At 42.4% G+C, this 15,841-nt stretch overlaps 1 protein-coding gene across 3 annotated transcripts in view; it reads right to left on the bottom strand.

Annotated features, from left to right (window-relative positions):
• Positions 1-15,267, bottom strand: part of IL1RAP (interleukin 1 receptor accessory protein) — a 124,856-nt gene extending 109,589 nt beyond the window's left edge. The window contains exon 1 of one of the 3 annotated variants that reach the window (XM_004278753.4): positions 15,112-15,267. The gene's annotated coding sequence lies outside the window, so the exon portion shown is untranslated. The remainder of the gene's footprint in view (positions 1-15,111) is intronic. The other 2 variants (XM_033403711.2, XM_033403709.2) reach the window with 2 other exon arrangements.
• Positions 15,268-15,841: the final 574 nt, after the last annotated feature.

Genomic DNA, 15,841 nt, shown 5'->3' with positions numbered 1-15,841 from the left:
ATATGCTTTGGAGTCACACAGACCTAGCCTCAAATCCTCTATAGCTGTGCAAGCTTCTTCACCATGCTGAGTCTCAGTTTCCTTATTCATGGATGGGGTCAGTAAGACATCTTACGGAATCAGAGGTATGAGGATCATGTGAGATAACTTTATAAGGCACCTGGCACATAGAAAGCACTCCAGTTTCTTGGATATTATTATTTTTTATTACTAGAAGTCTAGCCTTCAATTCTCCTCAACTTTCCCCTACACACTGTAGCAAATTCAGGAAACAGAAAACCCACCTGTTTGGCAGAGAGAAATGAGGGCAGTTCTCATGGGGGAGAACCAAAGCAGGAGAAGCAGCATATTATAGTAGAAAGTACACTGTACTAGAACTTGGAAGGCCAGGTATAGACAGGTTTGACTGACTAAACCAGGGACATCCTCTTCTAGCCTATTTGCAAAGCCAGCAATTTAGTCTTTTCAACCCTACGATTCAGTATTCTCAGAGAACCATTAAAAGTACTCCTTTTTTCCATCTTACCCCTAGGTTCTTTATGACCTTTTTTTTTTTTTTACCTTAGTTTCCATATATATGTGTTAGCATACGATATTTGTTTTTCTCTTTCTGACTTACTTCACTCTGTAGGACAGACTCTAGGTCCATCCACCTCACTACAAATAACTCAATTTCGTTTCTTTTTATGGCTGAGTAATATTCCATTGTATATATGTGCCACATCTTCTTTATCCACTCATCCGATGATGGACACTTAGGTTGCTTCCATCTCCTGGCTATTGTAAATAGAGCTGTATTTGAGCAGCTCTATTGTAAATAGAGCTGCAATGAATACAGACCTACTAGAGAATGGACTTGAGGATATGGGGAGGGGGAAGGGTAAGTTGGGACGAAGTGAGAGAGGAGTGGCATGGACATATATACACTACCAAATGTAAAACAGATAGCTAGTGGGAAGCAGCCGCATAGCACAGGGAGAACAGCTCGGTGCTTTGTGACCACCTAGAGTGGTGGAATAGGGAGGGTGGGAGGGAGACGCAAGAAGGAGGGGATATGGGGATATATGTATACATGTAGCTGATTCACTTTGTTATACAGCAGAAACTAACACACCACTGTAAAGCAATTATACTCCAATAAAGATGTTAAAAGAAAAGAAAAAGTACTCCTTTTAATGGCAACTAGAAAGCTTGATTCCTGTATGCCCCTTCCTGCTCTCCTGAGCCGTGTCTCTACATTAATAACAGCAACAGTTCTAGATGTCCCAAAGTATAGCACCTGAAGCTGTCACCCTAACTTGCTAAGCCATAGGGACCCCCTAAGTGGACAAAACACTGCAGGGGTGCATTGACTGGAGGTTATAGCTTTCTTATTCACTTGCTGTTCACTGTTGAAATCTCAGCGATACAGCACTGGGTATAAGTGTGTTTTGAATAGGTAAGACAAGTGAGTGAGCTGCTTGCTTTTTGAGCTACTTGCCTTTTGACAAGTAGAAAGCCAGGAGGTATGATTTTCAAACATTCAGGAGTATGTGCTTGGAAGCACTGTCAGGGAAGACTTATGGAATGGTCTAATTCAAAGATCGTGTGGATCTCCTGGGGATGCTAATGTACCTGCTCAGGTATGCTCTTGTAAAGAAGGCTTTCCTCTTTGCCCTGTGTTTGGTGTTCTGCACTTTGAGGGAAGGCAGGAAAAATCCTGCAGGAGGGTGAGGAATCAGACAGCTGGAACTGTAACACCTGGGTTACAAGGGGCCTGCTCTCTGGGTGGGAACAGACCTTAAAGGTAATGAAGTCCAAAAACTAAGGACAGATTTAGAATAGGGACACAGCAGAACCAGAGATGTGTCCCAAGAAAATTATCAGGCAATGGTGCATTGAGTGAAATGAAGGGATGAGTGATAGAAAGGTGTCCACTGAATGAATCTATGGAACTGCAGTAAGCGCTCTTGAGTCATCAGGGGCTAAGTGGTCGCTTGATGGCTATCACATCTTAACTTCAGTTTTCTCACTTATACGAATTCAGACCAAACTGACCTTGCAGAGTTGTTGTCAAATCAAATGCAATAACGGACATGCGAGTAATTTGCAGATTGTTAGGCACTGGACCGACATATGGGGACACTCCTATTACCACTCAGTAAAACCAAAAAGCATTATTTTACTAAGTGAAATTTATTTATTACTAAGTGAAATTTACTAAGTAATATTTATTTTATAGGCTCTTCCTCTCAAAATGATACTGACGTGGTTCATAAGCCAATTTCATTTCATATACACTTTCTCTTCCTCTTCACATACCACAGGCAGAAGCATCAGGGGATTTTAAAGAACAGTGATCTAGGTATGCCATGAGGATATTATAGCTGACAATATTAGCCCTAGGTCAAATCAGCTTGGCTTGCAATGTACACAAATATTTTTTATTCCCAGGATGGTCCTGAACAACCTCTTATGATGACTCTGAGTCACCTCCCTCGTGAGAATAGAAAAGAGCTCTGGGAATGCAAATTTTCTTCCTTGGATTATTCTAATGCTCATTAATTGCCCCACCTATTCCCTTTCGAAGCTCCAATGCTTTGCATTGCCAGACCTGTCTAAAACACAGGTCTGATTACACCCTTCCCTTGCTCAAGAATATTCAGTGCTTCTCCCTGTCTTACACGACTAAACACAAATTGCTCAACAGAGTATGTAAAGTCCTTAAAATACAGCCTCTACTCACCTTTTTAAAGTCTCTTCTTCAATGACCCCAGTGCTCATATACCAGCTCCTGGTCAAACTGGGCTGCCCCAGCAAGACACCCGATTCCCTCCTTCCCTTTATGTTTTCACCCTGTTCCCTTTATCTGTCGTATCACTTGTGGTTTTTAACTGTGTCAATTTAGTTCAGCTGGAATTATGTTTTCCAGAACCCCCTTCTCTGCATTGTTCTAAGTTAGGGTTGACCACAGGGAAATGTGCATGAGATCTGGAGGGAAGAAGTGAAGCAGTAGCAATTGCTTTGGGAGGGTCTGTCTAGGCACCTGGGTGCTATTGCAGCTCATGTACCTTATTGCTGATCTGATGGCTCACCTCCTAGGTGGGGGCAGCAGCCAGGCCCACGGCTCCTTCAGCTCCTGCTAGATCCCCTGCTTCAACTTCTTCATGCCCAAAGCCAGGTAAGTATGAAGCTCCATGGCTAAGAGCACCGGCTCCTTCTTCAGGCCACCAATACAGTATGGTTAGATCCAGACAGAGATAGTTAAGGGCTGCAGTTTGGCCCCAGGTTGATCTCTTGCATTTCACTTCCAGCATTTCTTTTTTTTTTTTTTTTTTGCGGTAGGTGGGCCTCTCACTGTTGCGGCCTCTCCCGTTGCGGAGCACAGGCTCCGGACGCACAGGCTCAGCAGCCATGGCTCATGGGCCCAGCCGCTCCACGGCATGTGGGATCTTCCCAGACCGGGGCACGAACCCGTGTCCCCTGCATTGACAGGAGGACTCTCAGCCACTGCGCCACCAGGGAAGCCCCACCACTTCCAGCATTTCTTCCTGACTGCCCGCCTAACACAGGCAGGGGCAACAGACTTCCTCACTGGCTCCTTCTCAGGGTCCTTAGTGACTCCCAACTGCCCCTTTTGGGGTTTTCTTTGCCCACCTTCTCCCACAATTGTAAGACTAATCCCTATGATAAATTCCACATTCCATTTCATTCATCCATATCATTTCTGCTTCCCTGGTCGGACCCTAGCTCATACGTCACTCCTCCCCACCAATCTATGTCCAAAACCTGCCTGTCCATCATTTCAAGATTTACTTCAAATACCACTTCCTCATAAACCACTTCCTGAGTGACACAGTTGCCTCTTCCTTTGAAACGTCAAAATATTTTACCACATATCTTTTAAAAGTTCTGTCACATACTCTTAGACTAATCCAAATATTATATAAGTTGTATTACAACCTCTGGTGCATCTTATCTTTCACAATGATCTATAAATTCTTATTCTTCTGGAGTTGTGTTAGTGTGATTGCATTTTAATCTCCAAATCTCACCAGTGTCTTAACTACAGAAGGATCTCAAAAAATGCTTAGTGTCCAAAAGAGTAAATGAATTATCCATGCGGTTCTAATAAAACTCGTTAGCTGGCCCCATAGTCCACAATAGAGCAGAAACAGCTAATTGTATGGAGAATAGATAACTGCTAGAGCAAGACATGCTGAAAGCAAGATGTAATAGCAGACAATGAAAGAGAAAGCAGACAGAAAATTTATGAAAATCCGATTACACAAATTTAAAGTATACCAGTTTGGGGCCATTTAGTATATAGGTAAATGATCTCATCTTAATAAATTCTAAAGGAATTACAGCCCATTCCAATAAACTGTCCTGAGTCACCAACATTTAGTAATGCTACATATTTGAGAATAATCTCCCTCTGAAACTAATTTTTTAAACAAAACATTTAAAAGAAAGTTACATATTGAAATGTCACCATTAAAAAATCCCATAGTAGCTCCCATTCTCAGAAAAAAAGAGGATTTTTATTTTTTATTATGCATTTATTCAACAAATAGTGAGAGTCAACTATGATTAAGGCACTGTTCTCGTGTGTGTGTGTGTGTGTGTGTGTGTGTGTGTGTGTGTGTGTGTACTTTTCCTCCAAGGAAATCATCAAACTTGGGAGAAGTGGGACAATAAAAATTACACCTTTTGAATATCTCATAAAGCAAAAAACTAAATAAATAAATAGCAGTCATTGTAAATCAGCACCACATTGGTTTCTTACAAAAAAGCAAGTAAATGCAGCCAACAAAATAGGACTGAGTTCATAGTTGCCAGCTTCTTCCAGGGCAAAATAAACTGTCAACTAGAATGAAGCTGCTTGCCTTCCCCACACAGTCTTTGCCTCATTTCTCTGCCGGCAGGGAAGGTCCCTGGAGACTCTACAGGTGTTACAACCCTGTACAGTTTGCTTTGGAAGAAAAATCTGGAGAAAAACACACATAAGAAATACTTGCTTTCATCATCACAGCCCCCAATACACACAAGGAGGCAACTGTGGCACTTTCTAAATTTTCCCCCTGGTTTAATTCACATAGGTTGGAAATAGGATTGAATGAGATAATGAAAATAAAGCACTCAGCACAGCTCCTAGCACACAAGAAGCACTGGATCAATATCAGTGATTATGATTAGAAGGGGTCCTAAACGTCTGGCAAGCTGTGTAAATTAGCCTTAGGTGTTATCTGGGACAAAATTTGAGTCTTCGGCTGTTTTTTCTTTGTCACCCAGAATGCTCTGGGGCCACCACCAGAATATAAAATAATTTTTCAGCAAGCCAGCTTTGGCTGGGGAGAAGGATGGGCAGTGCTGCCTGCAGGGATGTTTGGAGTAGAGGAACAGGGCGGTCCTACAGCACCTTTGCCCCCATGCAGTTCCCCAGGAGTGCCATGCTGAGGGCAAGGTACCAGGATGGATCCTGGAACAAAATTAACATCACTGATTATATGATTGGATTTTTGGCTTTGATTTTTAAAGGAAGTGAATAAAACTAGCACAACTGAAAAACTAAGGAGTATGTAAGTGTAAGCATGTTTGGGGAGGTTGTTTTAGTTCAAAAAATAAAAATAGCTTAAGTGGACTGAGCACTAATTAAATTGCAGGCACTCTGCTAAGTACTCTATAAACATATTTAATCCTAAAACAGTTCTATATCCTTATGCCAATAACACAAATGAGGAAACAGGTTTAGAGATGTGAAGTAATTTTACTATAGCCCAGGGGTAGTAAGTAGCATTACCCTGCCCAGGTTTTCTCAGTCTAAAACCCACACGTTTACTACTATATGCTAATGAAATAATGCAATTTAAAAGGTCACGCATTCATTCACTGATTCAATACATTTATTGAGCTATTCCTTCACAGGAGGCACCGTGAAGTGGGACTAGTAGAGGTAAATAAAATATTCAGGGTCACTTCTTACAATCACAGGGCAGTATGGTATAGTGGTTAAGCTTGCCCAAGTTCAAATACTGACTCTACTGTCAACTAAGTCTGTGAGCTTGGGCTCAGTTTTCTCTCCTGTAAAATGGTGATTATAATAGTACCTGCCTCTCTTAAACTTATTCTGAGATTTTGATAAGCTAATATTTGTAAAGCTTATATTATTACAAGGCATGTACGAGCCTGCATATGCATGTGTGTCAGTAAAGACTTCATGGAGGAGTCCTACCTCTTGAGAGAAGACTTAGGCGCCTTTTAGACTTTTAGAGCCAGAAAGAAGAAATTGATCTAACATGGAATTAAACTTGCCTTTCACACACTCACTCTTCAGGATGGCGGATTTCAGAAACTGGTACCTAAAATCTCATAAAGAAATAGCTCTAGGTCCAGTGTTTTGAGGGACTGATTACATAAAACACCTACACAAGAACTGTAAAATTTCCAGCTGAATTGAATTGATCAACAGCACTTAACATATCCATCTATTACTTAGTGCATTCGGAAAAAATCATGATACCATTTGAGAAAAGGAAAAGGAATCTGATTTTGCCTATTTAGCCTGCTTTTTTCTGTTGTTTTGTTGGACATTCTAATGGGAAAGAAAGGCCATGAATGACAGATCAATGAGACTGAACTGTCTTCTCATTTGTCCTTAGGAACCTACATGAGGTCAGCACAGTTTACCTCTTCATCTTAGAAATGAATTCTTCCATTCTCCTTCACTCTCTGTTTGAGGTTCCAAATATGTCAGACCTGGTCATCATTCTACTTTAGTCCTTTCAGTGACTTCCTGCTGCATTTTGCATAAAATCCAAACTCCTTACCTTGGCTTGTAAGGTCAGCCTGATCTAGCCCCTGCTTATCTTAGAACCTCAGTTCCAGCCCTTCTCTCCCTCTTACCAGGCCCTGCCACCTCAACCATGAACAGATCGACCCTGGCTCCTTCTCAGGCTTTTTTTTTTCTTAGCTCAGACATCACTTTCTCAGAGGTGTCATCCCTGACTACCCTATTTAAAATTGCCTCTCCTCCACAGCCCTCCAACACTGTTGCTGTTGTCACTGTTTTAATCTCAGCCCCTTATTTCTTACCCTGAAATCACTTGTATGTCTTCTGTTTATTTGTTTGTTGTCCGTTCACATATATATATATATATATATATATATATTTTTTTTTTTTTTTTTTGTATCTCTCCCAAACTATTCTTAGTAATGCTAACAGTAAGGAATTACCTTAACACCTCTGCCTCCCAAGGCAATTTTGGATAACTTCTAAATGTATGTACACACTTACATCTACACACATACATATGCATACACATAAATTTATACTTCAATATTCTAAATATATGGTCAATATTCTAAATATATATGCCCACATATATATGTATATGTGTATAAGTGTATATATATATATATATGTGTGTGTATATATAACAAATTTTTTATTTCATTATTATATATCTATATAATTCATTTCCTTATCTATTTTTTTCTACTCATTGAGGATAAATAATACTAACATCTATACTTTTATTTATTCATCATTTACTCATGATGCTATTTGCATCATTTAGGCAGATACTATTTGCTAAGACACTATTTTAGGCACCCAGGATACAGCAGTGAGGAAAACAAAGGTCCCTGCCCTTGTAGATTTGACACTCTAGTGGGGCTAAACTAAACAGTGGACAGGCTAAACAAATTAATTAAGTAGTACGTGGAAGCTGATAAGGTGACAACCGCTATGGACAAGAGAAAAAGTTGAGCAGGGTAAGTGAGATCAGGAATGGCAGGAGTGGAGATGGGAATAGATATAGATACTGAGGTCTATCTAACCAGGAGATAGCAAGAGCAGGCTTATTACCATTTTACAGAAAAGGAAACTAAGTCTGGACAGGCTAAGCAAGCAGTACCTAGGATTCAAACCCAACTCTGACTTCAAAGCCAGCCAACTTTTCACCACCCACTTTATCCATTCAACCCCCAAACCCTGCTACTGTCTCACACTGTAATTGGAAAACTGAAGTCTAATCTTCCAGAAAAGAGCTATTGAGTGTGTATTATCGTTCTCAAGTGTCCATCATTTCTTTAAGTGGAAAAACCACCTATATCTATTTCAATGAGAGTCTAGCTTCTTCCATGGGCACTAAATTAGCTCAAAAGAAGAAAGTAGAAAATATGCACTCATAATGTTACAGTCCAAATTAAAGCTAAATATTTTATCCCTTTACTGCTTTGTAGAAGATTATGGTAATTAATGGTGATAGAGAGCTTGCTTTATATTTTTTTTAAAAAGCTCTCTTTTTATTTCCCAAACAAAAAATGTCACTGTGCCTAACCCAGGTGTCTGTGTACTCCTCCCACACCCAAACCTGGATCCAGAGGGAGAAAACAGTTTGCAGGTTGTGGGAATGTAGCAGAATCACATCCTTAAGGACATAGAAAGTGTCTTTATGGATGTGACTCCTAACGCAGTGGTCACTTGTGATTCTCATTGAGGCCAAGGAGGCTGCCGGGTATCTGGATCTGATGATGCTCCACATGCCTGACATGTGGATGCCTCTGTGGAACTAAGAGTACGGATCTACTCTTAGCTTTTCATAGTGTCTCCTAAGTCATTACCTTCCAGGCACAGATTCATAGAACAACATGCCTTAGAGAGGACCTTGTCCAAGTTCCTCACTCTGGAGGTTAGAAAAAGGACTCTTAGAGAAGGAAAAGCCACTAACCAGTATCAGGGCTGTTGCACTGAATGCTTGAGGGGGAAAAAGCATAACCTTGGAGTTAGAAATCTAGGGTGCAAGTCCCAACTCCACTATTTGCTGGCTGTGTGACCTTAGAAAATATTTAGCCTCTCAGACTCGGGATGTAGAATGGTGTTGAGAACAATTACTTTGATTACCTCAGATTATTGTAAGAAAAAAATACTTGTGTGCATGTGCGTATATAATAACAAGCATTTTCAGGGCTTAAAATTCTATTAAAAAAAAACTGTTAATTTGAATCTAGGTCTTCTACTTTCTAATCCAATATTGATTTGGGCATGCAGTTGAATATCTCTGTAGTTGTTAATCATAATGAAGGTTAAAATCCCCACGTACCAGGCTCTTAACAAATGTTTTGGCACCTGACTGACACCTACCAAAAGCTGGATGAAATGAGTTCTATTATCCCCTTTTTACAGATGATGAGAATAAAGTAGGGATAGACGAAATAACTTGTCTAAGGTCAAATCCAGGGAAGGTGGTCTGATGCTAAAGCCCATGATGTTACACAACCACAATTTTAGGTCACCATAGCATCTAACCATAACTGGCGTAAGGAACTATGTTATCTATGAAAAGAACATTTTCAGAAATGACGGGTTCTCTTTTCTGTTGCCTTTAGCACTGATTGGGAAAAGAGGAAGCCAGTGTCATCATAAGGACTTACGTGTCAGACAGGAAGAAACTACAGGCATCTCCTACATATAAACTAGACATAAAAGGTCACCTGCCCTCATGTCCAATTATATCAAATAATAGCTGGACTGGTATGAATTCTTCACTGCTTTTAGAAAGTGAGATCAAAGCTCACTGCAGCTGCCCACTTCCCTGGAAACTTCCTACTTTCTTTCAGGTAATTTATTTAGGACACTTGACACTGGCCTTGCTGTCAGTATATGCAAGCATGAACTTCAGTGTCATCCTTCATTGTGCTTGCTGCAAAATGTCTTGTACTATTGGGATAAAAATGTCTTTTTCCATGATTGAGCCAGTGATGTTCAATCTTATTAGAGTCTGTGACTCCTTATAATTTGTCTGATTTTGTGACCACAAAATTACAAAAAAATAAAATAAAGTCACCTTATTAGTCTGTAGAGACGGCCTTTGAAATAATTAATGATATGATAAAGTATGAGAAAACTAGAAAGCCAATGCTGGGCGTACCTGACACAGCATGAATCCATCATCTATTTAACTCAACCTTTTGGGTACAGGGCACTGTGCTAGGCATGGGGCAGGATAAACCATGCCCTCAGCTGCTTGGGTGCTAATCAGGGACTTGGACAAGAAGACAAAGGGACAAATTACTGGCCCACAGTTAAAAAAGAAACTTAAAAAAATTTTTTTTAAACTATAATAGAGAGAGAAAGAATATGTTACAAGCATATAAAGGGTTCTCCAAAACTGGGAAGAATCAAGATGGGGTTGGAGTAGTAGGTTTGGGAAGGAAAGCAGGGGAAAGGAGATGGCACCTGAGGCGGCGTGAGCACACAGGGAGGGGACATTTATGGATCTAGTTATACGAGTCCTCAGCTCTTATGCTGTGCTGTCTAGTAAACATGGGATAGTAGACCGAAGAGCTTTGTGCTCAGGCACGCACATTCTAATTCTCACTAATTGGATAACTGTGGGCAATTCTCTAAGTCTCTCAGAACCTCAGTTCTTTCATCTGTAAAAGGTAGACAATAATATGGACCTGAGAGTTATTTTTATGCTTAAATGAAATGACAGAAATACATGCACCAATGAATACTGATTTCCCTCGCCCTCCTCTGTTTAACCAGAAAATAGATTTCTTGGCATAATACAAGCAGGGTATTTTCTCTTTATTCCCCTTTCAATCTTTAGCCTTGACTTTTACAAAGAGATGTGGCAATGGAATTTCAGAGTTGAAAGGAATCTTAAAAAAAATATAACAACGTATTGCAGCCGAAGAGCCTTAGAGATGAACTAGACCAGCTGTCTCATACTTTAGGCCCAAAGGTAAAGCGACTTCCCAGGCACAGGCAAGATAATACCAGGATCAGAAAGACAGGATGGGGAGGGGTGGGTCATGGGTCCTAATTCAGGTCCTCAGTTCTAGTCCAGGGGCTGCACAATTTCAGGTCTTTCCTAGCTCTGAAATGAAATGCAGAGATGAGTCTCAGCATTGGAGCTTGCTTTGTGCTATGCGATAAGGTCCTGCTACTTAACCTCTCTGAGTCTCAGGTGCCTCAAAAAATACACAGGATTACTGCCGGGACTGAATGAGATGACAGACGTAAAACACTCAGTACAAGCCATGATGGAGTTCACTAAAGGGCAGCTATTAAATTTTGATTTTCACAACTGAACAGACTAATAAACTGAAAGAACTCATGGCAGAAGAAAGAATTCATGTTCATTAAACGCCTCCTATGGGAAAGGCACTGAGAAAGAGACTCAAGCTTCTAGGTAGGCATCAGTGTTCCTGTTTCCCAGCTGAGGAGACCGAGGCACATCTCAACATAATAACTTGCCTGAGGTACCCTCCAGACGCTAAGACTCCACACTGCCACAGCTGCTAGAGCTAGGCAGAACGTGGTCAGGCTAGAAGGAGGTCTCCTAACAACCTCGTCAGTGCAAACCATGCATTCTCACCTTCAAAAAGGAGAAAAAAAAAAAAAAGAGCAAATCAGTAGCTAACCTGGTTTAATCCCCAAAATATAAGATACCAAATGTTCTGTAACCTTCCTGTTCTTTGGGGTTTTTATTTCTCCCACAGATCAATTTCCAAAATGAGCAAAGAGCACAGTAGGTGGCTCTCTTTAATATTTCACGGACAAGACAATAGTGACTCAACAGATCCTACATCTGTGTCACCAGCAAAAGCCTGACCAAGTTGAGCAACAAATGAAACTGTGTGTATATTGGAGATAACCTTTACTTTTTTCTTCTGCTTCTTCCTCTGATTTTCTCCAGCTACATTCTGCTTTTCTAACTGTGCCAGGTAAGATGCCGCTGACTGCCTACCTTTTGGCAAAAGCAAACATATGCTTCCAAAGGCCAAACTCAAGGAGCACAGCGTTTCTCCCCAAACTGCCTTTGCAAGCCTGTCTGCTTGCTGCAAAGCAAAGAAACCTAAAGGCCTGTGGGAAGTCTCAACTGATAAATGGCCCCATTGCCTGGGCCGGAAACAGATCTGTTCATTTTCCTACATAAGCCTGCAGCCGTCAGTTTCCACAGGGAGGATTGAAACTCCAGACCAATGATCAGCATCACCAGCCAGCAGTGGCCTTTCCTGCGAATGCTGCCTCTGTACACTGTTCACTATATTCCATCCTTTCCGACTTCGGAATTGGCAAAAGAAGAGAAAAATGGTATGGTCACTCATGGTATTCATTCCTCAATCTTAACAGCCTGTGTATTAGCACGAGGATGGCAGAAACAAGAAACCACTCAGAACAGGAAGAAAAACATGACACAATTCTAAGCTTTATGTCTTCATAGTACGCTTACTCCTAGAAATTGAAGGTACATTACTTCAAACACATGTGAGTAGGCAGGCTGCCTTAGAGAGCATCACCCTGAAACTTCCTCTCCTGAGAGCTGGTCCCGCTATAGTTCTCTTAGCAAGGAAATATCCTCTTTGGGACAAAAAGGATACCCTGAAATCACCAAACAAATAAGGTCAACCCAACAACTGAAGTAAATTGTTAAAGATCTCATTGGAGAGACGACAGGGTGTGATGGAAAAGCCCTTAACTAGAAGTCAAAAGCTGTGATCTGTATTCCCAAGGCTGAAACTTATGAACCATGTGACCCTGGGCAACTTCTCATTTCTCTGACTCTTATTCAATTATTTTCTCAATAAACTGAGATCAACTAAGAAGCAATATCATTTAATGAGCACTTACTCACTACATGTACGTTACATTATTCTACTTAATTTAATCCTCACACGCATCCTTGGGGTAAGCATTTTTTTTTTTACTTTAGAATTGGATAAAACAGAAACTCTAAATGGTGAAATAAATTGCTTAGTATTACCCAGCTACATAGGAATTAGAGCTGAAATCTGAATTTGATGACAAAACTAGCTTTTTTCATACTTTATCATATCATTATATTATCCTTCCACTATTAATATGTCTGCCATGTCCTTCTCTCAAGGCTACTGCAAGTAACAAGGAAGATAATATATATGGAATACACTGTGGAAATTTTAAAGTTTTATATATATATATATATTTGGTAACAAATAATCTCTATAAGGAGAAAGGGTATAACTGAGTATCCTTTCTTTAAAAAACCAGAACTAAAAGGAATTAGCTTTCAATCTCCCATCCCCTTGTTCTGACCTTATTTTGAACATTCTCCTTTTCCCTACAAGTCCCCAGTCTCTCAGGCACGCGTTCAGATGTATCCTGGCCAGCTCATCACAATGCATGCACACGGAACAGGCTGACGGAAGCAAGCGATCCAATCCTCTGCAAATCTGGTGCGGGAGCTACCTAAGAGGGTACCACCAAACTCTTTCCTTTCCTCAAGGTGTATCACCTCCCTGCTCTGCATACATCAGTAACACAGGCATATGTGATGGACTGTGGAGCAGGTAGCCAACTATAAATACTGGATGCTCAGTTCAGGGACTTATGGCATAGCCAGATGATAGTAAAAACTGTATGAAGTCAATCAGAATAAAATCAATTGTTATGAGCCAGGTGGGGGGTATGTAAAGGACACTATTTCACTTTAAAATACCAATAATGCCAATAATAAAGGAAGCCTGGTGAGGGCACATGTGGATGTTTGTGTTTATATGAGGTAAGTTTGTGTCCAAAAGGGACTGAATTTAGCAGCATCACTGTATAATCCAAAAGAAACACACGGGGATCTTGTTGTTTGCCTATATTAGCTGAGAAATATAAAGCTGCTTGTCTGACCTGACACAGGGGGAATAAAAGGCTTAGAACAGTCTGTGACATAGATGAAACTTGCAACTTCTCCTCTTGTCTTTCTACCTCTCATCAAATTCAAGACCCTCTTTGCCGGTAAAGGATGCCTCAGATCAAAGTTTCACAGACCTGAGGCTTGGCCTGAAAACTAGCAGGGCATTGGCATCACTGGGAAACCTTTTATACACCAAGTCAAGCATCTACGATCAAAGTCACATGTAGAGGGCGTTCAGAAAACACTATAAAAGAGCTGTTCAAACTCCAAAGAAGAAAAAAACACAACATCTAGATTAAAAAAAAAAAAGTCACTCTATCTGAAAATTCAGCTTCCTAAAAACCCACTGTCTCCAAGGTTACTATGCAGTCACATTTATAATTGTTGCCATCAATGTCAAACTGAACAGGTGCCAAGCCAGGCACTGTGCTAACCATGTTATTTGAATTATCCCGTTTCATCCTCCCAAGTGCCCAAAGGGCTCATTGTGACCGTGAAAATCTCCATTTTATGGCTGGAAAAAAAACAAAAACCAAAACAAAACAGTATCAGAAAGATGGATAACTTGCCCAAGTTCACACGGCTAATAGGTGGCAGAGCTGGAGTAAAGGCCAGGTAAATCCTTCTTCTCAGCTGGTAGCTAACCTTAGCGGTGTTTCACAATTTCACAACCAGCGGGCGGAGGCAAGACAGACTGGGAACTGGTTCTTAAAGGGAACGGCAGAAGTTTGATTTTGTGTTTGTGATTTTTCTCTTTAACTCAGCTTCCTTGTTCCCTCCCAGGACTTAGAAGTGACAGGGGCTATGGCTCCGTGAGGTCAACTATTCCTGTAAGAGAAGCATCCTATTTCCCACAGGACGACCGCCCTGCTTCGCCTGGGGCTGGAGAGAGCACTGTACCAAACGAGGTGACTGACGCCCGGACGTCCCTCACCTCTCCACGGACTCTACCAGGAGTCTGACGGACACCCTCGGCGGGGCATCTTTCTGAGAAAACAGGTCAGCGGAAGAGAAAGAGAGGCTGCAAGCAGTCTTTACCCAGGCTGTCACAGGTCCAAGCTGGAAACAACGTGATACCCAGTGGCAACGCTGGGACACACTGCCCCCTTCTATCCTCACCGTTCACAGCAGCACTCCAGAGAGACCAAGGCCGGGGGTATACCGGGGTACATCCCTTAAAGAGCTGGGAGAGGGCTGCAGTGACGCGCAGCACTCACACAACTGCGTTACTTAAATGCCTACAAAGCGAAGACGGGACTCTGGACAGTGGGTTCGAGTCCTGCCCACGGCACTAACTTAGCTGTGATCTATCCCAGCCGCTGCCTTGCTCTGTGCCTCAGTTTGCCCTTCTGTAAAATAGGGTTGAAGGAGACGATGCGTAAGAATCCTTCCACCTTGAGATTCTCTAGATCGGTGATCCCCCGAGCTCTCATCACCGCGCGAGACTCACCTTTCCTGGGAGGCAGAGCGGGAGCAGCGAAGGCGGCGGGGATGGGTGCAGGATCGCCCAGCACCGCGCCTTTCGGTGCGCTTGGCCAAAGCAGAGTCCCGGGTACCCGGATCCGGCCAGTCTTCCAGCAACGAGCCTCTTACTTTCCGCCTCACTTTCTTTTTTCCCCCTTTGGGGCACCTCCCCTGCCGCTGCGCGATTGGCCGGCGCTGCGCGGCTCCCGCTCCACCCGGCGCCTCGCCAGCCACCAGCGCTTCCCAGAGCGGAGGCCGCGGGGCGGCACCGAGAGCGGCCCCGCCCGCGGCGAGGAGGAGCGGCGCCAGGCCCGCGGACGGCAAGAGGCTGCGCTAGGCCCTTCGGCCACCGCCTGTGCCGGCTGGAGCGCGCAGGAAGGGACAGCGTGGGTCCTGCAGCTTGGCACCATGCCAGGCGCTCTGGGGAGATGCGTCCCCGGCTATACACATAGACTCACACTTGCGCTCATTGCAACATCCTGGTCTCACAATCGAGATCGCCTTTTCTTTCCTGCTCTGTGTATTTAGCTCTCGTGCTGCACCAAGGCCATAAATCAATTCAGGCCGCAGGATTTGAGCCCCCATCGTGTGCCAAGCCCAGAGCGCGACGGGAAGAAACAGACTCAGTCTCGGTGGTCTGGCGCTCCGCTCCGCTACAAAAGTGACAGTCATGGGAACAAACTACTGCTCAGGACAGCCAAACGGAACCTGTATTT

The sequence above is a fragment of the Orcinus orca genome, chromosome 5 (genome assembly GCF_937001465.1).
Source record: "Orcinus orca chromosome 5, mOrcOrc1.1, whole genome shotgun sequence".
NCBI classification, from domain to species: Eukaryota; Metazoa; Chordata; class Mammalia; order Artiodactyla; family Delphinidae; genus Orcinus; species Orcinus orca.
This window is presented reverse-complemented; position numbering and strand designations above follow the sequence as displayed.